General features: G+C 41.8%; 1 protein-coding gene across 1 annotated transcript in view; it reads right to left on the bottom strand.

The window, feature by feature from the left end:
- csmd2 (CUB and Sushi multiple domains 2) overlaps positions 1-26,048 on the bottom strand; it is a 755,566-nt gene that overhangs the window by 614,398 nt on the left and 115,120 nt on the right. The window lies entirely within an intron of this gene.

Genomic DNA, 26,048 nt, shown 5'->3' on the forward strand with positions numbered 1-26,048 from the left:
TCATCTCACACTGGAAAAAAAGAAAAGAAAGAAAAATACAAGCTTTGTCCAGAAGAACTGTCAACTTCTCTGGGCTCAGAGACATCTGGGATGGACCACCACACAGTGGAAACCAACTGGAAATCAACTCATTATCTGATATTCAAGCTTTCCTTTCCTTTCAGAGCTTGACTTTCAAACTACTGCACCACTCACTCACTACCTGCAAAACTGAGAAGGCCTTCTCATAAACCTCAAAACCAAAATAACACTTGGTGTCATATCAAGTCAGAGGATAATACTTCCAGGGAGTAAAAACAAACAAACAAACAAAAAACATACTTCCTTTTTGCCCAGTAAAGTTTTAACTAGCATTTGTGGCTCATCTCATCTCATCTCATTATCTCTAGCCGCTTTATCCTGTTCTACAGGGTCGCAGGCAAGCTGGAGCCTATCCCAGCTGACTACGGGCGAAAGGCAGGGTACACCCTGGACAAGTCGCCAGGTCATCACAGGGCTGACACATAGACACAGACAATCATTCACACCTACAGTCAATTTAGAGTCACCAGTTAACCTAACCTGCATGTCTTTGGGGGAAACCGGAGCACCTGGAGGAAACCCGCGCAGACACGGGGAGAACATGCAAACTCTGCACAGAAAGGCCCTCGCCAGCCACAGGGCTCGAACCCGGACCTTCTTGCTGTGAGGCAACAGCGCTAACCACTACACCACCGTGCCGCCGCATTTGTGGCTATAACTCTGTATTGTAGTGTTTGGCAAAGGTTTTACCAAAGTACTCCTGAGCCCATGTGGTTATATTAGCTATAGATAAATTATATTTTTTGATGTAGTTCCATCTGAGGGTTTGGATGTTCACGGGTGTTCAACTTAGGCTTGCGCCCTTGCCCTTTACACACCAAAATTCCTCAGGATTCCTTGAATTGTTTAATGATATTACATACCATACAGAGTGAAAGATCCAAATCCCTTCCTATCTTTCTTTGAGGAACATTGTTTTGAAACTTTTCAATAATTTCCAAATGCATTCATTTACAAACTGGAGATCCTCAGCTCATCGATGCTCTTCAAAGACTAGGCCTTTCCTGGATACTGATTTTGTACCAAATCATGATTACAATCACCTGTTGACATCATCTCTTTCAAATCACATCATGTTTAATTGTTTTATCCCATTATTAGCCCTAAATTGCATCCATCCCAGGGGCGCAGATACGTTTTTTGAACTGGGGGGGACAAAGCTGCCAGCAAACCAACCCGACCCCCAACATGTGTTGTCAACATGTGTTGACTTTCTAACTATGCCTGTGTGTTGCGTGAGCAGCAGTCAGTCAACAACTCTTCACAAAGTTTCCTTATGAAACAATATGCTCGCTGAAATTATGGCAGGGAATGCCAGATTAAACATTAAAACCGCCTTCTGAGCACTGTATCTACAGGCTACCACCAAAAGAAGGAGGCTACCAGAAAGGCATCTCTACTCCGTATGATTTTACTTTCACTACAACATTACTTTGAACAGACTATCAAAAAATTGCAAGGTGATATGATAAAGTAAGGCACAATTTACTTACAGTCATTGTTTTTTGAAAAAACGATGCAATCATTTTCTGCCTTTTCGGTTTGGCACCCTTCATCATGCCGTGTTGGGGTCCTGAACTAGGAGCTGTCCCCGATATGCCTGTCAAACTTGTTGTGGGTAACCATAGCAACCAAGCTCGAGCTCGCAACCTGTGCAGTCTGCGCAGCTCAACCAACCAAATATCAGTCTTTGTTTTGTTTTATGTGAGTTGTTGCAACTATGTATGTACTGCTGTGCACCTCAATAAACCGAATGGTAATTAGTCTTTTGATTTTTCCGTGAGGTTTGCCTTATGCAAAGAAAGACAGCATAGACGTTTTTTCCTCCCTATAAGTGGGGGGGGGACCGAACGAGGTGAATTTAAATCTGGGTGGGACGAATCCCACCCGTCCCACCCTCTATCTGCGCCCGTGCTCCATCCTAACTCTTTTTGGAACGTGTTGCAGGCCTAAAACACAAGAATGGATGTATATTAACAAATGAAATGAAGTTGTCCAGACAAAACATGAAATATCTTGGGTTCATAATGTCTGCAATGAAATACAAGTCAAAGTAAGTTTAGAAATCATTGCTTTTTTTTTGTTGCATTTTCTATACCATCCCACGGGCGGCACGGTGGTGTAGTGGTTAGCGCTGTCGCCTCACAGCAAGAAGGTCCTGGGTTCGAGCCCCGGGGCCGGCGAGGGCCTTTCTGTGTGGAGTTTGCATGTTCTCCCCGTGTCCGCGTGGGTTTCCTCCGGGTGCTCCGGTTTCCCTCACAGTCCAAAGACATGCAGGTTAGGTTAACTGGTGACTCTAAATTGACCGTAGGTGTGAATGTGAGTGTGAATGGTTGTCTGTGTCTATGTGTCAGCCCTGTGATGACCTGGCGACTTGTCCAGGGTGTACCCCGCCTTTCGCCCGTAGTCACCTGGGATGGGCTCCAGCTTGCCTGCGACCCTGTAGAACAGGATAAAGTGGCTAGAGATAATGAGATGAGATGAGATACCATCCCACCTTTTTCTGATTTGGGATTGTAAAACACACTTGGGGGGGAAAGTAACACTCTACAGCAAAACCAGGGGTTAAAACCTAGAAGCTAAACAATTTCATTCTGAAACTAAGTAGAATGAATCAAATTTACCACATGCACTGCGCAAGAAAAAAATTAAATGAAGTTCACTGCTGGACATGATCAATCTCTTCACCTCCCTCATTATTTGGAAGTAAAGGACAGCCTTAAACCACACTTCTCTTTTGGAGACTAATTCAACTAATCAGGCTAATTCAATTTTAGCAGTGTAACATGTCCAAGCTAATTACAAGATAAACTTTGCTGCTTAATTATCACAATGGGACTCTCTCAAAAATGTCAGAGGAAAGATTTGCTAAAGAGGTAGCCACTGAAATCATTTATGCATAAGGGCCAGAATAATTACTGGCATAAATGGCAGTAAACTAAAAATAAAAAAAAAAATATCAAGCCATACGTAGGAGACCTACAACGAGGTTAAAAAAGACAATTTTTTTTTTTTTAAGCAGGGTAACTAAAGTACATGTATGAGAGCCTGTGGCTTGGATGCCTTGCAACTTCGCATGTGACAAAGTGACAGACGACAGTTCATTTTCTGTGTAAATAAGCGACACAGAGCCTCATTACGTACTCAGTGGTAAGTGACACGGAGAAGAGCGACAAGTGACATTTGAACTGGCATCTTTTCAATTTTATGCAAATAAGGTTTCATGTGGTAAAGCAACAAATACAAACAACTGGTTCGGATCTGAATCCTGTGGAGTGGGAAAACCCTTTTTCTGACTAATTTGGTTCCTATAGGCCTCTTATTTTCCAGATTAAAAATTCAAGCCACTATCTTGCATTTTTTTTTTCTCATATTAGCTACAAAATGGGCGGCATGGTGGTGTAGTGGTTAGCGCTGTCGTCTCATAGCAAGAAGGTCCGGGTTCGAGCCCCGTGGCCGGCGAGGGCCTTTCTGTGTGGAGTTTGCATGTTCTCCCCGTGTCCGCGTGGGTTTCCTCCGGGTGCCCCGGTTTCCCCCACAGTCCAAAGACATGCAGGTTAGGTTAACTGGTGACTCTAAATTGACCGTAGGTGTGAACGTGAGTGTGAATGCTTGTCTGTGTCTATGTGTCAGCCCTGTGATGACCTGGTGACTTGTCCAGGGTGTACCCCGCCTTTCGCCCGTAGTCAGCTGGGATAGGCTCCAGCTTGCCTGCGACCCTGTAGAACAGGATAAAGTGGCTACAGATAATGAGATGAGAGATATTAGCTACAAAATAATCTGCACTGAATGAAAAAAGTAAGGCTTTATAATAAAGTGTACATTTGTACCGTACATTTGGCGATTGGCCAATATTTGCGATAAACTTTGCCATGTATAGCTCTGCTGAGACATTATGGGATGCAATATACCTGAACAGTTTGTCTCACCCTTGCTTCACTGAAAAAAAATAATCTCATGTAGATTTGTCCCTAAGAACTGATAAAGATATTCCTGTGCTCATCCCAGGTGTATTATTCACAATATGCTCATACTGTACATCCATTAAACACACTTAGTACTCTTTGGCTTTATATTATACCATTGTAGCTATAATCCTACTATCTGGTGGCACCAAGAGGAGAATGGATTCCCTTGCGTCTGGTTTCTTTCAAGTTTCCTTGGGGGATTTTCTTTACCATTGTCACCTCTGGCTTGCTCATTAGGAATCTTATTCTACATCCGGTTTTCTGGAAAGCTTCTTTGTGACAATATCCCTTGTTAAAAGTGCTATACAAACAAAACTAAAGCAAAAATAATTATTTATACACTCTTTTAATTAAATGAATATCAAGATGAATTTAGTTATCTGACTATTTGAATGTCTTTGTGTTTCCCTAATAAGGAATCAGCACTTGAGTTACACTGTAGATATGTTAGATGAAGTCTGTTCAAACATGATCAGTCAGAAACCAAATGGAGGGAAGAAGAGCTGTGCTCTGGTTACACGAGAGGTCTGTCTAGAATCATTATCACACGGATGATTCCTGGTCCATTTGGGCCAGGCTCTCCATTAGAAATGGATTTGTTATACCGCCAATGATCTCAGGTGGTCCTGAGGGAAGGGCACTGGGACAATGGAGAATAGAGAGCAGATTAAAAAAAAAAAGACATATGGACTAGTGATGACCACTAGGCAAGGAAATTGGAGCAAAACACTGTATTAGGACGCATGGCGAGTTAGTGTATAGTATGGAAATGCCAATATATATTTTCTGTTTAGTGTTTATGATCATCCAAATTGGGTGTTATGATAACTGGGGTTAAGACAAAGGGCAAATAATGTCCAACCATAGTAAATCATTTAGGGTTAGAAGTTAGCGCAACACTTACAAATGAAAAAAAAAATGTCAATGCCACAGTACCAGTCAAAAGTTTGGACACACCTAATTCGATGGTTTTTCTTTATTTTTATTAACTAAAAGTCACTTCATGTCTAAAAGTAATGATGGATGCCGGTTCTCTTTACTTAGTTGAGTGGTTCTTAGCATAATATGGATTACTACAGTTGTGGGACAGGGTTGCATTTTTATTATTTACTATTTATTGTTTGATAATGTCAAACGCATTAAGAAGGTAAGAAATTGCACTAATTAACTTTTGACGTGCGACCTGTTAATTGAAAAACATTCCAGGTGACTACCTCATGAAGCTGGTTAAGATAATGCCAATAGTGTGCAAAGCGTCATCAAAGGAAATGGTGGCAACTTTGAAAAATCTAAAATATGAAACATTTTGTTTTTCTAACACTTTTTTGTTTACAACATAATTCCATATATGTTCCAGATGTTGTTTCATAGTTTTGATGTCTTCAGTTTTTTTTTTTCGACAATGTAGAAAACAGTCAAAATACAGAACAACCTAGGCATGAGGAGGTGTGTCCAAACTTTTAACTCATACTGTACACTCTCAATATAAAGAGTTGAATATAGATATGTTCCACATAAACTCTAATGTAGTTTAAGTACAGTGCAAAACTGATTTTGCCTTGAATTTTGGATTGCATGTAAGCTGGTAAACTGAATTGTGAAGCACAAGCAAACAGGACAGAACTGTAGCGCTGCAGAAATGCCATGTGTTCTGGGTATATGGACCCATGAACTCAAAGAAGAGGAATTCCAGATATGATAGACAAAATGTCTTAAACTAGCAATGTTGTAATTGTATAATAAGCTCTGTATGCTTTGTACTTGGGTAATTATTATGATTTATAAATGCACTAGGCAACAATTTATTAACTATATCCATCCATCCATTATCTGTAGCCACTTATCCTGTGCAGTGTCATGGGCAAGTTGGAGCCTATCCCAGCTGACTACGGGCGAAAGGTGGGGTACACCCTGGACAAGTCGCCAGATCATCGCAGGGCTGACACATAGACACAGACAACCATTCACACTCACATTCACACCTACGGTCAATTTAGGCCAAGTTTACATTAGACCGTATCTGTCTCGTTTTCTTCGCGGATGCACTGTCCGTTTACATTAAAACGCCTGGAAACGCCGGGAAACGGGAATCCGCCAGGGTCCACGTATTCAATCTAGATCGTGTCTGCTCCGGTGCTGTGTAAACACTGAGAATACGCGGATACGCTGTGCTGAGCTCTAGCTGGCGTCGTCATTGGACAACGTCACTGTGACATCCACATTCCTGATTCGCTGGCGTTGGTCATGTGACGCGACTGCTGAAAAACGGCGCGGACTTCCGCCTTGTATCACCTTTCATTAAAGAGTATAAAAGTATGAAAATACTGCAAATACTGATGCAAATACTGCCCATTGTGTAGTTATGATCGTCTTTAGGCTTGCCATCCTTCCACTTGCAAGTGGTAAGTGATATGCGCTGGGATCACACACACAGTGGCTCAGTCCCGAATCACTGCTCGTGCACTACACTTGCGCGCTCTGTGAGCTGCGCAGGGCTGGAGTGCGCACCCTCCAGAGGGCACTCGCTGTTCAGGGCGGAGTGATTTGGAGCGCAGGATGCCTGCAGAGCCGAGCGTATCCGTGTATTGGTGTTGCTGTGTGCACGCGAATCGTGTATTGGTGTTGCTGTGTGCACACTAATCGTTTTAAAAACGTTAATCTGATGATCCGCTGATACGGTCTAATGTAAACCCCAGCTTAGAGTCACCAATTAGCCTAACCTGCATGTCTTTGGGCTGTGGGGGAAACTGGAGCACCCGGAGGAAACCCACGCAGACACAGGGAGAACATGCAAACTCCACATAGAAAGGCCCCCGTCGGCCGCTGGGCTCGAACCCAGAACCTTCTTGCTGTGAGGGGACAGTGCTAACCACTACACCACCGTGCCACTTTATTTAGTATATATTATAATTAATTAGCTTTTTTTTTTTTTGCTTTTACATTCATTTAATTATGTGCACTGTGAAAACAAATCAAACAGCAAATCAACCAAGAGTATCAAGTTAGCTCCGATTCAGACTCAGGTCTGATTCAGATTCAGCAAACAGACTAATAGGTTAGGGCCCTAAGATCAGTGTTTCTCAACCACTGGGTCGCAGCCCATTAATGGGCCCTGAAGCACCATCTCTTGGGCCGCAGTTTTTTTTTTTTCAAGATGAAGATAATTTTTAGTTGTAGTAGGGTACAATTGCTGGATTGCATCTGACGTCACATCCGCCTCATTAAGCTACAGTCACACTACAGCTCGCGATGCTTTGCGATGGGTTATCGATGAAAATGAGGCATTTTGGCAGTTACGCTTGATGATATACAGACAAGCTAAAAGTTGTGGTCACACAGCAGGTGAACACCTGACTGTCATGCCTTTACGCACAGCGAGCCGTGCTCGCTCAGAGGGCGTGTTGTATGCGCTCTTGGTACCCAGTCATTATGGAAATACCTGATGCTGATTTAAGTGCAGAAGGTCCTGGGTTTGAGCCCTGGGGCCGGCAAGGGCCTTTCTGTGTGGAGTTTGCATGTTCTCCCCGTGTCCGCGTGGGTTTCCTCCGGGTGCTCCGGTTTCCCCCACAGTCCAAAGACATGCAGGTTAGGTTAACTGGTGACTCTAAATTGAGCGTAGGTGTGAATGTGAGTGTGAATGGTTGTCTGTGTCTATGTGTCAGCCCTGTGATGACCTGGCGACTTGTCCAGGGTGTACCCCGCCTTTCGCCCATAGTCAGCTGGGATAGGCTCCAGCTTGCCTGCGACCCTGTAGAAGGATAAAGCGGCTAGAGATAATGAGATGAGATGATTTAAGTGCAATCAGCATGTGCATATAAGGATGCTGTTTTTACAGAGACTTTGCAAAGTATTATCATTATCACGGTCATGTTTGTTTTTAGCCATGTTCATGGCTCTGGTTAAATACTCTGCTTTATGATTCTGCTTTCGTTTGTGTTTTGCTACTCTGAACTTGCCTCACGTTTCATTTTTGTAAATATCACACCTGCTAATAAACACTCTTCCTGCACTTAGATTCGTCTCCCGCTGCATACCTGACAGAATACTTTGCAAAGTCTCTGTGAAAACAGCGTCTTTATATGCGTGTGCTGATTGTGCTCAAATCAGCATCAGGTCTTTCCCATCATGGCTGGGTCCCAAGTGCTCCGAAGAAGTGAAGAGAAGGGAAGACTGAGAATCAAGCAGCTGTGGTTTGTTTACACCCGACACTAAAACTCGTAGCGTCCTAGCAATCATCGCAAAGATGCAGACAAAAAGCCCAAAAATGCTGATACAGGATTTATCTGGTCGTGTCTTGATCCCCAGATCTTTAACCCAGCCACATTTAAAAAGATGTACTCCTCCATGCCCTTCCAGGTTTTCTTCTGTTTGTCCGCGTAGAACAATGTCTACAGCACCAGGTAGTCTAAGATGTCAGGGAACTCAACGGATGGATAATTTTCCGACTCATAGGAAAAATCCTTCTTTGTTAGAGTGTAAGGATCTACAGTGGTGCTTGAAAGTTTGTGAACCCTTTAGGATTTTCTATATTTCTGCACAAATATGACCTAAAACATCATCAGATTTTCACACAAGTCCTAAAAGGAGATAAAGAGAACCCAGTTAAACAAATAAGACAAAAACATTATACTTGGTCATTTATTTATTGAGGAAAATGATCCAATATTACATATCTGTGACTGGCAAAAGTATGTAAACCTCTAGGATTAGCAGTTAATATGAAGGTGAAATTAGAGTCAGTTGTTTCCAATCAATGGGATGACAATCAGGTGTGAGTGGGCACCCTGTTTTATTTAAAGAACAGGGATCTATCAAAGTATGATCTTCACAACACATTTGTGGAAGTGTATCATGGCAAGAACAAAGGAGTTGTTGATGCTCATCGGGCTGGAAAAGGTTACAAAATCATCTTTAAAGGGTTTAGACTCTACCAATCCACAGTGAGACAGATTGTGTACAAATGGAGGAAATTCAAGACCATTGTTACCCTCCTCAGGAGTGGTCGAACAACAAAGATCACTTCAAGAGCAAGGCGTGTCATAGTCAGCGAGGTCACAAAGGACCCCAGGGTAACTTCTAAGCAACTGAAGGCCTCTCTCACATTGGCTAAGGTTAATGTTCACGAGTCCACCATCAGAAGAAGACTGAACAACAATGGTGTGCATGGCAGGGTTGCAAGGAGAAAGCCACTGCTCTCCAAAAATAACATTGCTGCTCATCTGCAGTTTGCTGAAGATCACGGGGACAAGCCAGAAGGCTATTGGAAAAATGTTTTGTGGAGGGATGAGACAAAAATAGAACTCTTTGGTTTAAATGAGAAGCGTTATGTTTGGAGAAAGGAAAACACTGCATTCCAGCATAAGAACCTTATCCCATCTGTGAAACATGGTGGTGGTGGTAGTATCATGGTTTGGGCCTGTTTTGCTGCATCTGGGCCAGGACGGCTTGCCATCATTGATGGAACAATGAATTCAAGGAAAATGTCAGGACATCTGTCAATGAACTGAATCTCAAGAGAAGGTGGGTCATGCAGCAAGACGACAACCCTAAGCACACAAGTCGTTCGACCAAAGAATGGTTAAAGAAGAATAAAGTTAATGTTTTGGAATGACCAAGTCAAAGTCCTGACCTTAATCCAATCAAAATGTTGTGGAAAAATAGAAGACATCCTTTTTCCGCTTCCGGTTGAGAGTACGTTGTGCGCATTCTGGCTGCCGCTTCTCACCGGAGCTTTTTTATTTTATTTTCTCTCTTTTTTATTTATTTATTTTTTTTGTGTGTGTGTTTATGTAGTTTGATGTTTTTGTTTGAGTGTTTTTGTCCGCCGGTTGTGGTGTAGCTCTGGACCCAGTTTTGGGCATCAGTTTCCTCCAGGCCTTGGTTCACTGTGGGCGAAATTAGCATAACCTGCATGTCTTTGGACTGTGGGGGAAACCAGAGGAAACCCACGTGGACATGGGGAGAACATGCAAACTCCACAGAGAAATGCCCTCATTGGCCACTGGGCTTGAACCCAGGACCTTCTTGCTGTGAGGCGACAGTGCTAACCACTACACCACCGTGCTGCCCTTCTGGCACATCCCTACAATTTTAAATACAATACCTATAATTAAAAAAATTTCGTTTTGTTGTATTTATTTAATTCCTGGGCTCCCATCTGTAACAGGGAGTGATGTTTCATCCCATTAATACACTTTACAAGAGATTATTAAATTCTAATAGAAAAGATGAGCCAAAATAATTGGGGATCTTTTTTTAATGGGCCTCGACTTATTACAAGTATTTATAGGTGGGCCTTAAAGTAGAAAAGGTTGAGAACCCCTGCCTTAGGCAACTAAAAACCTAAGAAACTATCCAAAGAATCCTTGAAGAACTTTTTTTTTCTAAGACTATACATAGACAAGTCACCTCTCCTGAACAAGTGTCCTTGACAACTTGTGTATCTCTGCTATCACTCTCTAATTTCAAAACATGATCGTCATGTGACTATTGTATACATGTCTGTATTTGCATGCAGTAAAAAGAAACTGCAGAAACTGATTAAAGCGATCTGTAAATGTTACTTCTACCCCATGCCTCCTGCTCGGTGAGCTTTCAGCACATTCATGGAGGCATTGATTTACTGGAGGCCACTACAGCTCCATAATAAAATGTGATTAAATGGAGTGTCAGCATGTGAATAATGAGTCACACAGTCCACGCACCAGGTTATGTTGTCACCACACACCAGAGGTCATGACTTTACTGCCATTGCTCACATCAGTCCATCACGGGTTAAATCAATGTCCTCAATTAGCATAGCTAGCTGTGTTTGGGTCTCAGACATGGCCTTGTGCCAACAGACGCACACTGTGTCATGAATCTGCATAGTGTATAGTATTTTACAGTGGTAAATTCTGCCCTGGGAAAGAGCAACATAAATATACACATTGTTATGACCTGGCTCAATGGCCACAACAAAGGGAGACGCACCACCATAAACATTTAATAAAAGTATTTTATTAATCCAAACTAAGCAAAATCTATCCATTATCTGTAGCCGTTTATCCCGTGTAGGATCGCGGGCAAGCTGGAGCCTATCCCAGCTGACTATGGGCGAGAGGCGGGGTACACCCTGGACAAGTCACCAGATCATCACAGGGCTGACACAAAGAGACAAACAACCATTCACATTCATGGTCAATATAGAGCCACCAGTCTAACCTGCATGTCTTTGGGCTGTAGGGGAAATCGGAGCACCTGGAGGAAATCCATGCAGACACGGGGAGAACATGCAAACTCCACACAGAAAGGCCCCCGTCAGCCACTGGGCTCAAACCCAGAACCTTCTTGCTGTGAGGTGACAGTGCTAACCACTACACCACCATGCTGCCATTTTAAACAACATGAAATGGATAATCAAAGAAGTCAGTGGTGTAGGGTGTGGATGAATGAAAGATGTGTGTGCCAGTGTTATATCGTGCAAAACAAACCATAAGGAATAAACTAAACTAACATAACCAAACAAACGACAGAGCACCTGCAAAGGTGAGAAGGGAAGAGAGAGAAAGAAAAGCAGTCAAGTCAGAGCACCAGCCAGTGAGAGAGTGAATCTGAAGATGGCTTTTACCAAACTCAGTACACCGGGCCCAAGTGTACCGAGTTGCCACTAATTACCTGCATGGGAAGGGCAGGTCATGAACATACACCCCCCCCAGATGACACCACCTGGGAAGCACACTTTAAGATGACACCACAGGGGGTCATCACACACATACACACCAGTGGCGGCTGCTGTTTTTTAAAACAGGGGAAGCCCATTTTACGCATTCATCGAAAAACCTGTAGGCCGGATATCAAAGCATAGAAAGGTGTGCCCCATTAGCATAGTGAACTAGACAACCCTACCTAGTGGCAGAAAGTATTTTTGCTTGTACATTTCATGTTATAGTCTGGCTTGCCAGGCTAGTGCCTCATATCCTTAATCAAAAATATCAAACATCCAAAAATCACTGGCTATTCAACGAAGAGCCTTGAACATCGTACCCTGATATGCAACACAGAGTCTTTAACACAACACCCAGCTGTGCAACACATCCTTGAACATCTTCTGCAACACAGTCTGGAAATTCATAACCAGGTAGGCTATGCAACACACAGAACCTTGAATATCATATCCAGGTATAACCTAAAACACAGAGCCCACCATTCTCTTAACATTACTGAACAATATACACACTTCAGATTCATGAACATTATATGATGCACACTATTTATACACAAATTCTGCCCTCCGCTCCTTTTCCAGAAAATGGTCTGTGACCCTGTCATACTAGCTGGTTGTGCTTTCCAGAGACTTCACCAATTTCTGTTAGCAGCTAGCACTGCAGATCCCAATAAGGCTCAAGCTAGCCTACAACCAGATTGAACTACAAATGAAATAAACGAGTGAATTTGCGAATGATCAAACTGATAGAATGGATGAAAGTTAATGGAGCACAACGAGTAATATTTACATTTATTTACAGAGTAATGTACAGAGACATCAATGAGAAGAACCGTTTATATGAAAAGAAATTCGGACAGCACTTTGGCACACGACTACACTTTCTCGACATCCGCTAGGGACTGACTGATCATAATTCCGTGTTCCTCGCCGAAGTACCGCCCTCCTCATGTCTTTCAACACTACCTCCAATAATCCTTCATCAGCCCGGCTTCTTGCCCCTCCCACTGTCTCGTTTAGTCCCAGAGAAGCCCGGCTTCCCTGGAAGTGACGATTTTGTCGATTTTAACCAATAACAACTAGCCGAAATTGGCTGTTCAGAGCCCTCTCATAGACTGCAACGGATACCCGGCTGCCAGCGCATAGAGCCCATTGAAATAAGAAAGGTTACAGCCAGTGTTGCCAGATTGGGCGGTTTTAAGTGCATTTTGGCGGGTTTTGAACATATTTTGGCTGGAAAACGTCAGCAGTATCTGGCAATGCTGGTTACAGCCTGGCAGCAAAGGTGATTCTCGTAGCTAACTGCAAGTTCGTCAGACATCACTCAAATAAGTTACAGGATAGTTATGAACGTAAATACAATCTTGGGCATATATTATGTTATGCAAGTTATTGTTTTAATGAGAATTCAACGTCATAGATGCCGCAGTTTGGGGAGAAAATTTTAGGGGAAGCTCGGCTTCCCTTGTTGTCTCTGAGAAATCGCCCCTGATACACACATCCTAACTGAAAACCTACTAGCGACTGTTTACCACCTATGGTGGTTCTATAAATTTTGCCAGATCTTTTGAGTATTGTAAGCATGCTTCATTTCTCTCTCGTTTCTTCTTTAAGACCCATGCAGAGTCGAGACAAATTGTTTTAAATAAACAAAAGCCCTCACTTGGGTTGCTCTTGCTTAAAGTGTATACGCCATGAAAAGTAAATCAGGTTGTCCTCCCGCTAATCTCATTCTGTAGATGTGCAGTATTGCTGCTGAAGCTGCTGTTTTTTCAGCAAAAACGGGCATCAGAAGGGAAAAAAGAGCAACAGCTGCATGTTTCTGACATGCAAGCAGACAGACGACATTGAGGGATAAGTAAGAGACAGTGTGTGTGTGCATGCGTGCGCGTGTGTGTAATTACAAGTGCTCAGACTTAAAGCCACAAGTAAGTGAAACATGGTTCTTGTCCTACCCACTTTCTAATTTGTGCTTCTTCCTTAATGGTGGGTGTGTGTGTGTGTGTGTGTGTGTGTGTGTGTGTGTGTGTGTGTGTGTGTGTGTGTGTGTGTGATTCTGCCTGGTGAGATTTGTACTTTGTTTGCATGTTCTTAAGGAACAAAGTGGCCAAAAATGAAATTTACACTATTTGCAAAAAGCTTAAAAAAATGCAGAGTCACTTAAAGGTCAAAATGAAAAATTAAAGAGTAAAATGCTTTTGAAAAAATGTTTTTTCTCCTCTTTATGCGAGTAAAGTTCAAATCTACCAAAATATTACTTAAGCATTTCCATTTCCGGTTGAGAGTATGCTGTGCGCATTCTGGCTGCCGCTTCTCACTGGAGTTTTGGATTTTATTTTATTTTCCCTTTTGTTTTTCTTTTTTTGTGTTTGTGTAGTTTGATGTTTGTTTTTTGTTTGAGTGTTTTTTCTGCCGGTTGTGGTGTAGCTCCGGACTCAGTTTTGGGCGTCGGTTCCCTCCAGGCCTTGGTTCGCCGTGGGTGATGCCTGTGCTCCTCGCTATGGACTGCAGTGAGCTTGTTGCTCTTTTAACATCAGGGTTGTCCAGCGCTCTGCGTGGCAGTGCTTCTGTGCTTGGTGTGGTGCTCCAAGCAATGTTGCTCGATGGCGTTGCGGTGGTTGTGCAGGTGGTTTGAGACATCCCAGCGCTCTGCGTGGCGGTGTTTCTGTGCTTGCTTTGTGGATCCATGGCACAGTGTTTTGAGCGATGTTGCCCGGTAGCATTGCGGCAGCTGTGTAGGCGGTGTCGGATTTAAAATTGTTGTTGCTGACTGTGTCAGTTCTCTGTCCATGGAGGTCATGAATGGGGTCCCCCAAGGCTCAATATTGGGTCCAGTCCTTTTCACCATATACATCAACACCATTGCCTCTGTTGTTGGAAATGCCAAGATCCATCTGTATGCAGATGACACAGTTTTATATTGTGATGCCCCTACCCTGTTTCAAGCGAACCAATTGTTACAGCAGTCCTTTAACTCATTACAGAGTACTTTTGCTGATCTAAGATTGATTTTAAATGCCAAAAAGACTAAGGTCATGCAGTTCACGATTAGCTTCCACTCCCCTAATAATAACCACCCTAGATGGCCAATGTATAGAGAAAGTCTCAGTATACAAATACCTAGGTTTGTGGATTGATGATAAGATAACTTTTAAAGTTCACATAGAGAAACTGGCCCAGAAACTGAAAATTAAGCTTGGATTTTATTTTAGAAACAAAGCATGTTTTACTCTTCAAGCTAGAAAGAAACTGATAAATGCCACCTTTCTTCCTGTACTGGACTATGGCGACATCTTATACATGAATGCTGCCTCTACCACCCTACACGCCTTCGATACAGTTTACCATGATGCACTACGTTTTATTACGAATGCCAAACCACGCACTCATCATTGCACTCTCTATGAGTTGACTGGTTTCAGCTCTCTCTCACTGCGCAGATGGATCCATTGGCATATTTTTATCTATAAAGGTATTATTGGCAAACTGCCTTCATATCTTTCTAATCTACTGTCCCAAATGCACTCATCTTATAGTTTGCATTCAAATAACATTATACTCTTAGACACACCAGGAACACAGACTGAGTTAGGTAAGACAGCTTTTAACTTTGCAGCTCCCTGGTGTTGGAATCTCCTTCAAAAAGATCTTAAGTTATCTGTTGCTGTTCCTCTTAACCATTTTAAAAAGCTACTCAAACACCTTAGGTCTGACAGTTGTAAATGCTTTCACTAACTAACCATTCAGTTATTTTTGTGTTGTGCGGTATCTGTCTTGATTTGCTTACTTGTTTTTGTATTTTAATCTCTCCAGTGTTATATATGTTTTGTTGAACCTGTTTTTTATGTGCTCCATTTCTATGTTTCGTCATACTTTGTGCAATGTCTATACGTTTGTATGTCAGGGCTCCCTTGTAAAAGAGGCTGAATGTCTCAATGGGACTCACCCTGGTAAAATAAAGGTCAAATAAAATAAATAAATAAATAAATCTCCGTGTGCCTTTTGGTGAGACTATGGCAGCTACACCATTGGAATGACATCCTGACCTTCTTTTGGTGGACTTTTTTTTTTCCCTAATTGTAAAGTGACCTTGGGTATGAGAAAGGCGCTATATAAATTCAACTGATTATTATTATTATTATTACTTAAGAATAGTAGTGATATACAGTTACTCAAGTACAGTATCTTCCAGCTCTGTTGGCTCAGGTATGTTTGGTGACTGAAGTTTGCTTCTTCAGTCTTACACTGGAGCTACAAATCTCCAAAGGTAGGAAAAAGAAAATAAGGTCAATATCACCTAGGAATTGGGACATGGACAATATCTCATCTCATCTCATTATCTCTAGCCGCTTTATCCTTCTACAGGGTCGCAGGCAAGCTGGAGCCTATCCCAGCTGACTATGGGCGAAAGGCGGGGTACACCCTGGACAAGTCACCAGGTCATCACAGGGCTGACACATAGACACAGACAACCATTCACACTCACATTCACACCTACGGTCAATTTAGAGTCACCAGTTAACCTAACCTGCATGTCTTTGGACTGTGGGGGAAACCGGAGCACCCGGAGGAAACCCACACGGACATGGGGAGAACATGCAAACTCCGCACAGAAAGGCCCTCGCCGGCCCCGGGGCTCAAACCCAGGACCTTCTTGCTGTGAGGCGACAGCGCTAACCACTACACCACCGTGCCGCCCCACATGGACAATATAAAGTCAGTAAATTTTTACCACCAAACTTTTCCTGTCTATTTGACTTTTCACACTTTTGTTAGTCTTTCACGTATTCTAATTCTTTTTTTTTTTGGTGCAAATGGATCTCATTTGACATCCTTTTTGTTGTTTTATCTGCTGCTGGGTGTCAGTAGAGTCCCTGGTGTGTGTATTCACCTGCCTGCTGCATGTCCTTTCCCCACCAGCGTCACACCCATTCAGCATGGCTGGGTTCAGACCAGCGTGGCGCTGGAGATGCTGGTTTTTGCTCTTGGGTGTTCAACCATACATGCTTTGAAGTTGAATATGTTGATTGCAGGCTTTTTAGAAGTGCTCACTTTTTATCTGTTTGCTGTTTGAATTCTTTGTGAGTAATGCCATAATGGCTTGGGGCATTTTGCGTCATCCTCACCTGGACCCATGGTGTGTATGGCTATTGTTGGGCACTGGGGGCTGTCTGATGCCTCCAGTACATTTGGCCACCCACAGAGAGACTCCAATACTCCTTTCCATATATAATATCAGTAATAACAACAACTGAAATAGTTTTCTGTGTTTGATGTGTAACTACTAGCTATATTCATTTTGTCAGATGCAAATTATTTTGTTTAATTCTTCTTCTTCTTACAGTTGTTATCCATAATTTCCAACTGAACGCATTGTCCACCATCGTCATCCTCCCCAGCTGTTAGTTGGGATTGGTTCAATTGATGGTGCTGTCAGTGCAGGCTACTGTGTTTGATACAATCGTGGCTATAACTCTTGGTTCTTCAAGGCCTCAATGTGGGCCAGGGCAACCTCAAAGCAGCTAACGCCCTGGGTGAGTGCTACCCAATTATACTCTCCTACCCCATATATCCAGCCTTCAGCCAGCCTCTATAAATACACACTCGCACATCTCCACTTCCCACATACACTCATTCATTCAGGTTATGCATCAGGTTATTTTTGCCACTGCAGCTATGATGGCCTCCCAGTGAATCATGGTCTGTAATGGGCACGATAAGTGATTTTGTGCTACAGATTGGATTACGGCACATACTGAGTGAAGAGATAATACACAGAACCACTGAACGCCCAAGCAGAAGCCCAAACCATCTGCCCGCAGCAGCTGGGTGAAGCAGTAAACTCCAGGCATTGACGCTGGAAATACTTAAGTGCTGGACTTCTTAAAACTACATGCTAAAATATTCAAAACAATTTCCTGTTGCCCCTTAGGTTATAGGTTACAAATGGTACACAATTAATAAATACAGTGTGATGTGTTTGGTATCGTCAGGTTTTTTTTTTTCACTGAACCGTGAAGCCCACTGATCAGAGTTTATCACTGATGGAATATCATTAGCCTGTTTGGATTTTGGACAGCGCCAAAACAAATTGTGCCAGCGAAGGCGGCTATCCAAAAACAGCCAGAGCATGGGATTCAAAATGCATTCCCCTTTCACCTCCATTTCCCTTCACAGTGGTGGATGTCAGCGATCCAGAGCACTATCTTCAGACTTAATGAGGTAATTGGTTCATCTGAAAAATCAGAGCAATGCTTGACTTGCACAGCAAAAAGTGCCCTATTAGTAGATGCCACTATAATTTCAGTCCAGTTCATGCTCCTTTTGCATAAACAATTAAACAGTGGCATCAATTTATTGTTTTTTTTTTCTTCATAATGGGCCTGATTTTTCAAGCTGAATACAAATGGATTTATTTGTAAATTGTTCACAGGAGCAAGAGAAAAAAACATTCATATCCTACAATAACTTCTGAGTTTGGGTAAATTTATGTATAAGAAGGTACTAATCTTAACCACAATTTATAGACTTCAAATCATATAACTGGCATGAGTTATTGCAAGTTTATGTACACCGATTCAGCTGACAAGTTTAAATATCATAGTGTTGTGGTACTTGAGGCCTGTCTTGATCTGGAAACCATGCATCAATGAAATTTTAGCTTTTTTTTCTCCATCTAATCCTACAAATACTCAAAACAATTTCGGAATGCGGGCGGCACGGTGGTGTAGTGGTTAGCGCTGTCGCCTCACAGCAAGAAGGTCCTGGGTTCGAGCCCCGTGGCCGGCGAGGGCCTTTCTGTGAGGAGTTTGCATGTTCTCCCCGTGTCCGCGTGGGTTTCCTCCGGGTGCTCCGGTTTCCCCCACAGTCCAAAGACATGCAGGTTAGGTTAACTGGTGACTCTAAATTGACCATAGATGTGAATGTGAGTGTGAATGGTTGTCTGTGTCTATGTGTCAGCCCTGTGATGACCTGGTGACTTGTCCAGGGTGTACCCCGCCTTTCGCCCGTAGTCAGCTGGGATAGGCTCCAGCTTGCCTGCGACCCTGTAGAACAGGATAAAGCGGCTAGAGATAATGAGATGAGATGAGATGAGAATTTCGGAATGCCACACAAGACCATGATATTATGTATGTCAATGAACAAGTACTTGTTCCTGTTGTAATGTTCCCGTTCCTGTACAAAATATAAATAAATATCTATCTCTTGTGAAAATCAGTCATTTAATATTAGTGACTTGAAAGAACCCAATCCATCTAAGACAAAATAAGTGCCTCTGTAGAAAAGGAGTTAGTGTATTCTGATGGTATCTGATGCACTGCAGTGAATGAGCTGAATTACTGGAAGATTTTGCCATTTTCAGATTTCTGTGTCTTTTACTTTTATTGAGTTTTCTGAGTGTCGGAACTATGTTGTGAATGTGCTTTGCACTTTACAGGTGATCGACATTTATCACCATATAAGTTGCAAAAAATGTTGTAAATCTGGAGTGAATATTTAGTTTGGTTTGGCCGATGCAAACATCCATCCATCCATTATCTGTAACCACTTATCCTGTACAGGGTCACAGGCAAGTTGGAGCCTATCCCAGCTGACTATGGAATTGAGGTGGGGTACACCCTGGACAAGTCACCAGGTCATCACAGGGCTGACACATAGAGACAAACAACCATTGACACTCACATTCACGGTCAATTTAGAGCCACCAGTTAGCCTAACCTGCATGTCTTTGGACTGTGGGGGAAACCGGAGCACCCGGAGGAAACCCATGCAGACACGGGGAGAACATGCAAACTCCACACAGAAAGGCCCCCATCAGCCACTGGGCTTGAACCCAGGACCTTCTTGCTGTGAGGCGACAGTGCTAACCACTACACCACCGTGTCGCACCTCAATGCCAACATTTACTTTACTAAATTTTACTAAAAGACTGAGTAGGTGAGGCCAAAGTGACCCAAATGAGGTCGTCAGTCGCTTGTACTTTAGGATCAATGAGGGTTGATTCTGATCATTTCTATGTTGCTCTCTATGGGGACTCAGGATTTAACATGGTACTTCAACTCTCAATGTTGAAAGAAAATCATACCTAAACATACCTGAGGCAAACTGTGCTACAGTGAGTGCAAGTAGGGACAAATTTCATAAAATAACTTCGAAGGAAAATTCATTAACACAGAGAGTGATGGAGAATGCTAGGTTAGAGAGAGAAAAAAGCAAGGAGGTGATGGAGGGAGATGAAGAATCACCGCTCGGGCTTGAATTATTGAACGTGGGGAAGCAGTGATATAATACAGTGCTCATCATGCAGGGGGAGTTTTGGGCCAGAAAAAGCTCGGAAGAAAGCAGGAATGATGAGTTGTCACAGAGTCGTGCAATGGCAAAACTTGTCACAAGGGGGGTAGATGATTCCAAATGGTTTCACGTTGCTGCTAATGATCCTCAGTTCTTACTCTGTCATAGCTGAACAACTTGTGCCTCCTCTCTGAACACACTTAAGTGTGAAGGAGATATACATTAATGCCGGACTTGTCTCTGACTTGCAGCTTGTGTTATATCCTAAACTAGCAGAAAAGAGCACATAACAGTTAATCCTAACCATAATTCATCCTGATACTGCAACATATACACCTCAATGTTGTCAGGGTTGCATATCAAAATGGAAATACAGTGCTGTGCAAAAGTTTTAGGCACCCTTTTTTTTCCATACAAACTTTGTTATAGATTTCTATTTGATGACTTCTACATTATCGAGTCAGTACAAAAATATTTTAGAGTCCAAATGTTCGTTTTCTAGCACAAAATTAAATGTTACAGGAAAAAAAAATGTTTGTGTCTGAGCAGAATATTACACAAGAGACCATTTTTCAGATTAAAAAGGAAACCTTAATGAGGGCTGCTGGGTTTTGGTGCAAAATGAAGAAGCGAGTGTGACAGTCAAAGTGTCCAGAAGAACTGTGTCTGGTTCTGTAAGATGCTCAGTAAAACCTGCAGCTCATTTCCTTATAAAACTGCACTCATTGGACCTGAGACTTACTTTTTTCTTACTTTTTTTTTTTTAAGAAAAGGGTCATCTCACACCAAATATTGACTTTGTGTCATTTATTATGGCTTACTGCAGTTTATGTTTTTTTTAAACGTTGAAACATTTAATTTCATTATTTTTTAAGCCATTTTTGGTCTACAGCATTTCTTTACATGTGCCTATGACTTTTGTACAGTACTGTATATCAAAAGTTATACGTTATATAAGAAATGCCTAAAACCTTGTCATTAGTGCCTTTTTTTGCAATAATCATTCGTTATATCAGCAACATTACTGACCGTTGAATGAATATATCCATTACTAAGTTGCAAATGGACTATGTCTGAGTTTCAAAGTGGATAAAGGTCTCTGCCTTCATCTCACAAATGAGACTCCAGCTTTGGTCAGACATACTGTACTATTATAAGCTATCACAGATTTGACATTTTCACACAAGTACTGTATCTGGCTTCAGTAAACACTTGCATTTTTGCATCTCATCCTGTAAGAATGAAGCAGTGCACTGTAACTCTTTGCTGCAAATGTACAGGTAATGCCTAACTATATTTTACTGTACGTCCATAAAAGAATAACATGCTCTATCTTTTACAGAATGGCTGTAAATATACAGCAGTTTTCTGTTTTCAGCCTGCGTCATTCTTAGTACAGTGTTGTACTGTCGAGACATTGCATTCTGGGATTGATTTTTGTTTTGTTTCATGCTCATTTCATGTTCTAGTAATTTCTAGGTCTAGTAAATACATTTTATTCCCCCCCCCCCAACACGTTAAGTGTTTTACATCGGCTCTTCAGCATTTAATGTCATGATGGGAACAGACATTTGTGCCAAATTCGATTCGTCAGGGCAACTTTAATGAACAAAACAAAAATAATTATTCGTTTTACCAGCCAGTGGTGTGTGAATTTGTGTGTAGTTTTTAAGCTTTTGTGAGCTTCAGTTTGCTTTTCCAGCGGTACTTTGCCTGTGATGCAGCATAAATGGATTATAGAGCATGAGAAGAGGGATAAATAATTTTTCATCTGAGGATTGATATGGCTAGCCAATCTTTTTTTGGAGCTTTTTGTTCGCATTTCTACTTTGTTTCCATGAATGGTTTGACCTTGGCAATGTAAAACTTTGTCTATGTCCACGCTAACACACATAAATTTGAAAACACATATGTAACACGCGAGTGGTTTAGGGAAAAAGAGGAAATGGGAGTCAGGCTTACAGCAACTCAAAAGTATGTTTTGGTTTTTTTTTTTTTGCTTACTTTTGCATTTCTGCAATTTTATTGCATAGGCAAACACATGCACGCAAGCAACCCCCCCATACACACACGGTACTGGTTACTCAGCTCTCTCTCTCTCATTATTAGCTTCTCTCTGCAAACAAACACAAAGGACACATAAATAAACTGCCAGTTAATCAGACACAGGTGAGACTCTTCATGTGTCACCTGCCGGTTCAACCTGCCTCTTCTCCGTCCTCAGCTGACTCTCGACCATGTCCCCACAGCCACAGCATAATTATTTTCTATTTAGCCCTTCTATCCACATTAAAACAGCATTTTCCCCACTGAAACACTCTTGGAGGTATAGAAAATGCCAGGTTTACATTGTCATGCAGACAGGAAAAATGGGGATTTTCAGAAACAATGGCTTATGGTTGCCGTGACACTGGTGAAAGTTTGTGCTCGAGACACCAAATGATGGGCAAAATGCAGTAAATGTTGCTTTGTCTATGAAATTTACCAATCTATCTTCAATTGCAGATCATCATACTGCACAATACACATGCACTGCTCCAATGTAGAAGACGAGCTTTATATTTACTGTGCTTACGAGATAGAAAACAACCACAACTGCGGTTCAAACCCGACATGGAGCGGCGATTTTGGATGCGACCCGGCCGAACAAGCAGTTGGTGGGACGACTACATAACCAAATTAGTATTATTCGAGCGTGGTGAGAAAAAAGTTGTTTCAGTATCGTGGTATTAACGTAGAACATTTGGAAAATGGTACAAGAAAAAAAGAGATTGTGTACAGAGAACGTTTTTATATAAAATCTGTATTTTCAGATTTTTCCCAGTTTGGTGTGTAGTGTTTTAGCACTTCTGCTACATCCAGTAGCAAACTACTCACGCTGTACTCAACCCTTAACCCTTCACCCAACTTCTCAACCCATCACCATATCTTTATACAATGTGCTCTGGAAAAGAGTTTTTGTTTTTTGTTTTTTTTTCCTTCTTCCCCACATACATGTTCATAAAAGGCCATTTTCTGCTCTTTACTTTACGAAAAAAAATGTTTAAACGTCTATGTATGTTGTTTTACATATTCTACTACCAATACTCATCTCATTATCTCAAGCCGCTTTATCCTGTTCTGCAGGGTCGCAGGCAAGCTGGAGCCTATCCCAGCTGACTATGGGCGAAAGGCAGGGTACACCCTGGACAAGTCGCCAGGTCATCACAGGGCTGACACATAGACACAGACAACCATTCACACTCACATTCACACCTACGGTCAATTTAGAGTCACCAGTTAACCTAACCTGCATGTCTTTGGACTGTGGGGGAAACCGGAGCACCCGGAGGAAACCCACGCAGACACGGGGAGAACATGCAAACTCCGCACAGAAAGGCCCTCGTTGGCCACGGGGCTCGAACCCGGACCTTCTTGCTGTGAGGCGACAGCGCTAACCACTACACCACCGTGCTGCCCTTACTACCAATACATTTATGGAAAATTAAAAAAATTATATTTTTAATTATTTAATGACAAATGTTTCAATCAAGACATACAGTAGGTAACACTGGCATTTGGTAATCACACTACTGTAAATATTGATTACAGTAGTAGTCCTGTAAAAATTACAGCACTTTGCAGGCGAAGTTGCTGCCAGTAAATTACTGTAAATTTACAGAGAAAAGTTTTATAGTGTAGTGATGTGGATACTGGGACAGTATTTCACTTTAATCAGTGGGGCAGCCAGGGAAATACAATTTTAGATAAACGGCTGTTGGTTTTAAATTGATAACAGTACATAGGGACACCACATAAACTGACTGAGGAAGACAAGCTGACCAGAGGAGAGGGCAGTTTTTATTATCTCCGCCAACTTTGTTGGAAGAGGTTATGTTTCCTCCTCTGTTTGTTTGTTTGTCTGTTGCTAATGTGACTCAAAAAGTAGTGAACAGATTTTGATGAAAATTTGAGAAAAGGTGGCCATGGGCCAAGGACATTCTAATATGTGGTTTGGCGAAGGTACGCACTCTACTGAGTGCCCTTCTAGTATTATACATGAATCATGAATACAGATTTGTCATTACATTTTTCATTAATATTAAAATGTCCATTTTAGACATCAGATTTTTATTATCCAGTGTTTGGCTCAATTTATTTTTGTTCTGTTCATAACAGAGACATTAACAAAAGAAAAAAAAAGGCCTAGTCATGTCAAGATAAGAGGATACTATGATACCTGGAAATTTTTAATTACAGAAAGCTTGTTGCCAATCAGCTTGCCGTATGATTTTTTAATTCATTCTGACTGAGAATATAGCAGAACACATGAAAACATAAATATTCAATTTTATTACCTGTGAAAATGTCAATCCATCCATAACCGCTTATCCTGTGCAGGGTCGTGGGCAAGCTGGAGCCTATCCCAGCTGACTATGGGTGAGAGGCGGGGTACACCCTGGACAAGTCGCCAGGTCATCGCAGGGCTGACACATAGAGACAAACAACCATTCACACTCACATTCACACCTACGGTCAATTTAGAGCCACTAATTAGCCTAACCTGCATATCTTTGGACTGTGGGGGAAACCGGAGCACCCGGAGGAAACCCATGCAGACACGGGGAGAACATGCAAACTCCACACAGAAAGGCCCCCATCAGCCACTGGGCTTGAACCCAGAACCTTCTTGTTGTGAGGTGACAGTGCTAACCACTACACCATCGCACCACCCTTGTGAAAAATTATGCTAGTTTTTATTTAAATAAGTGAAGATAGCTTATATTAGTGATTTTAAGGTTGGAAAGTGATCCGGGCTTTTCCAAACATTCATATTCATGCGTATTAATAGATCAGTTCATGAAATATAATATTCTCCTAGTCCCTTATTATTAGAGAAAGACAATGTGTCAACAACGACCGAGAGAAATCTATTAAAGTGCACTTATGAATTCAACAGTAAACACTGACTAAACATTGTTCGACTGTTTCTGACGATCAGTAGATCAGCAAAATAAACAACAATTAAACACCAATAAAATTGTGTCATTGATGTAACATTATTGCTGCTGGGAAAGTAATTAGACTGAGCACAATCCATAGTATAAGGTGTTTGTACCACTGTGATGAAGCAAAGAGAGAGGAAATTATTTTCCTGGAGTGTTTGGGTACAAAATGCAGCATGGTGTTGCAATTACAGCTTAAAGGATAGCAGTGATTTAAATGTGTGTGCAATGAATACAAACTAGACGTAGTGCAAATCTGTCCACTATAATTACAAAATTGTTCCTAGATTTAAAAAAAATAAAAAAATATATATATACATCCGCCATAGTTGTTCATGTCTCTCTTCAGTAATATTCCGCTCACAATTCCCATCCTTGCCTTTCTTCTTGCTCTGCTTTTTCTCTGACTTTAATCTACCTTTCATTCATATTTCCTCTTTGTGCTTTTATCTCTCTCCCTCTTCTCACATCCACATTCCCCTCCTCCCTTTCTCTGCTTGAGGTCTAGGAATCGCAGAACCGTAGATTAATTATTCAAATGTTGAATTCCTTGCCAGCGAGTGGCTCTGGGAGGAGACTGCGGCCTTTCTCCTCCTCTGCTCACTCCCTCCAAACTCATCCAGTCTGTGAGTCAAGTGCTGCACATTTATTACTTGTATATCAGTACATTTATTCTTATTTCCTCTCCTTTTTGTCCTTTGGAACATTCCTAGAGTTCTAATAACCTTCAACACGTGGTTTAAAGAAGAACTGAAGGCACATTTTTTATCATCAAAATTCTATTTATCTCATTTTATTAAATATAGGAATGTATTTTTGATAGCTATTTTGTCACTGCTATAGCAAGTTATGAGTGTTTGAAATATGCTCTGTAATATATCAGTCCATATGTCAAAGCAATGGCTGTAAACGAGATTCGTTGAGACCTGTGCGAGACATCGTAGGACGGAAGTAAAACGTACAGTGGAAATCAAAGTGACCAACCCTGTGTCCGAAATCGCTCACTCATTCACTACT

The sequence above is a fragment of the Neoarius graeffei genome, chromosome 16, assembly GCF_027579695.1.
Source record: "Neoarius graeffei isolate fNeoGra1 chromosome 16, fNeoGra1.pri, whole genome shotgun sequence".
Classification (NCBI taxonomy): Eukaryota; Metazoa; Chordata; class Actinopteri; order Siluriformes; family Ariidae; genus Neoarius; species Neoarius graeffei.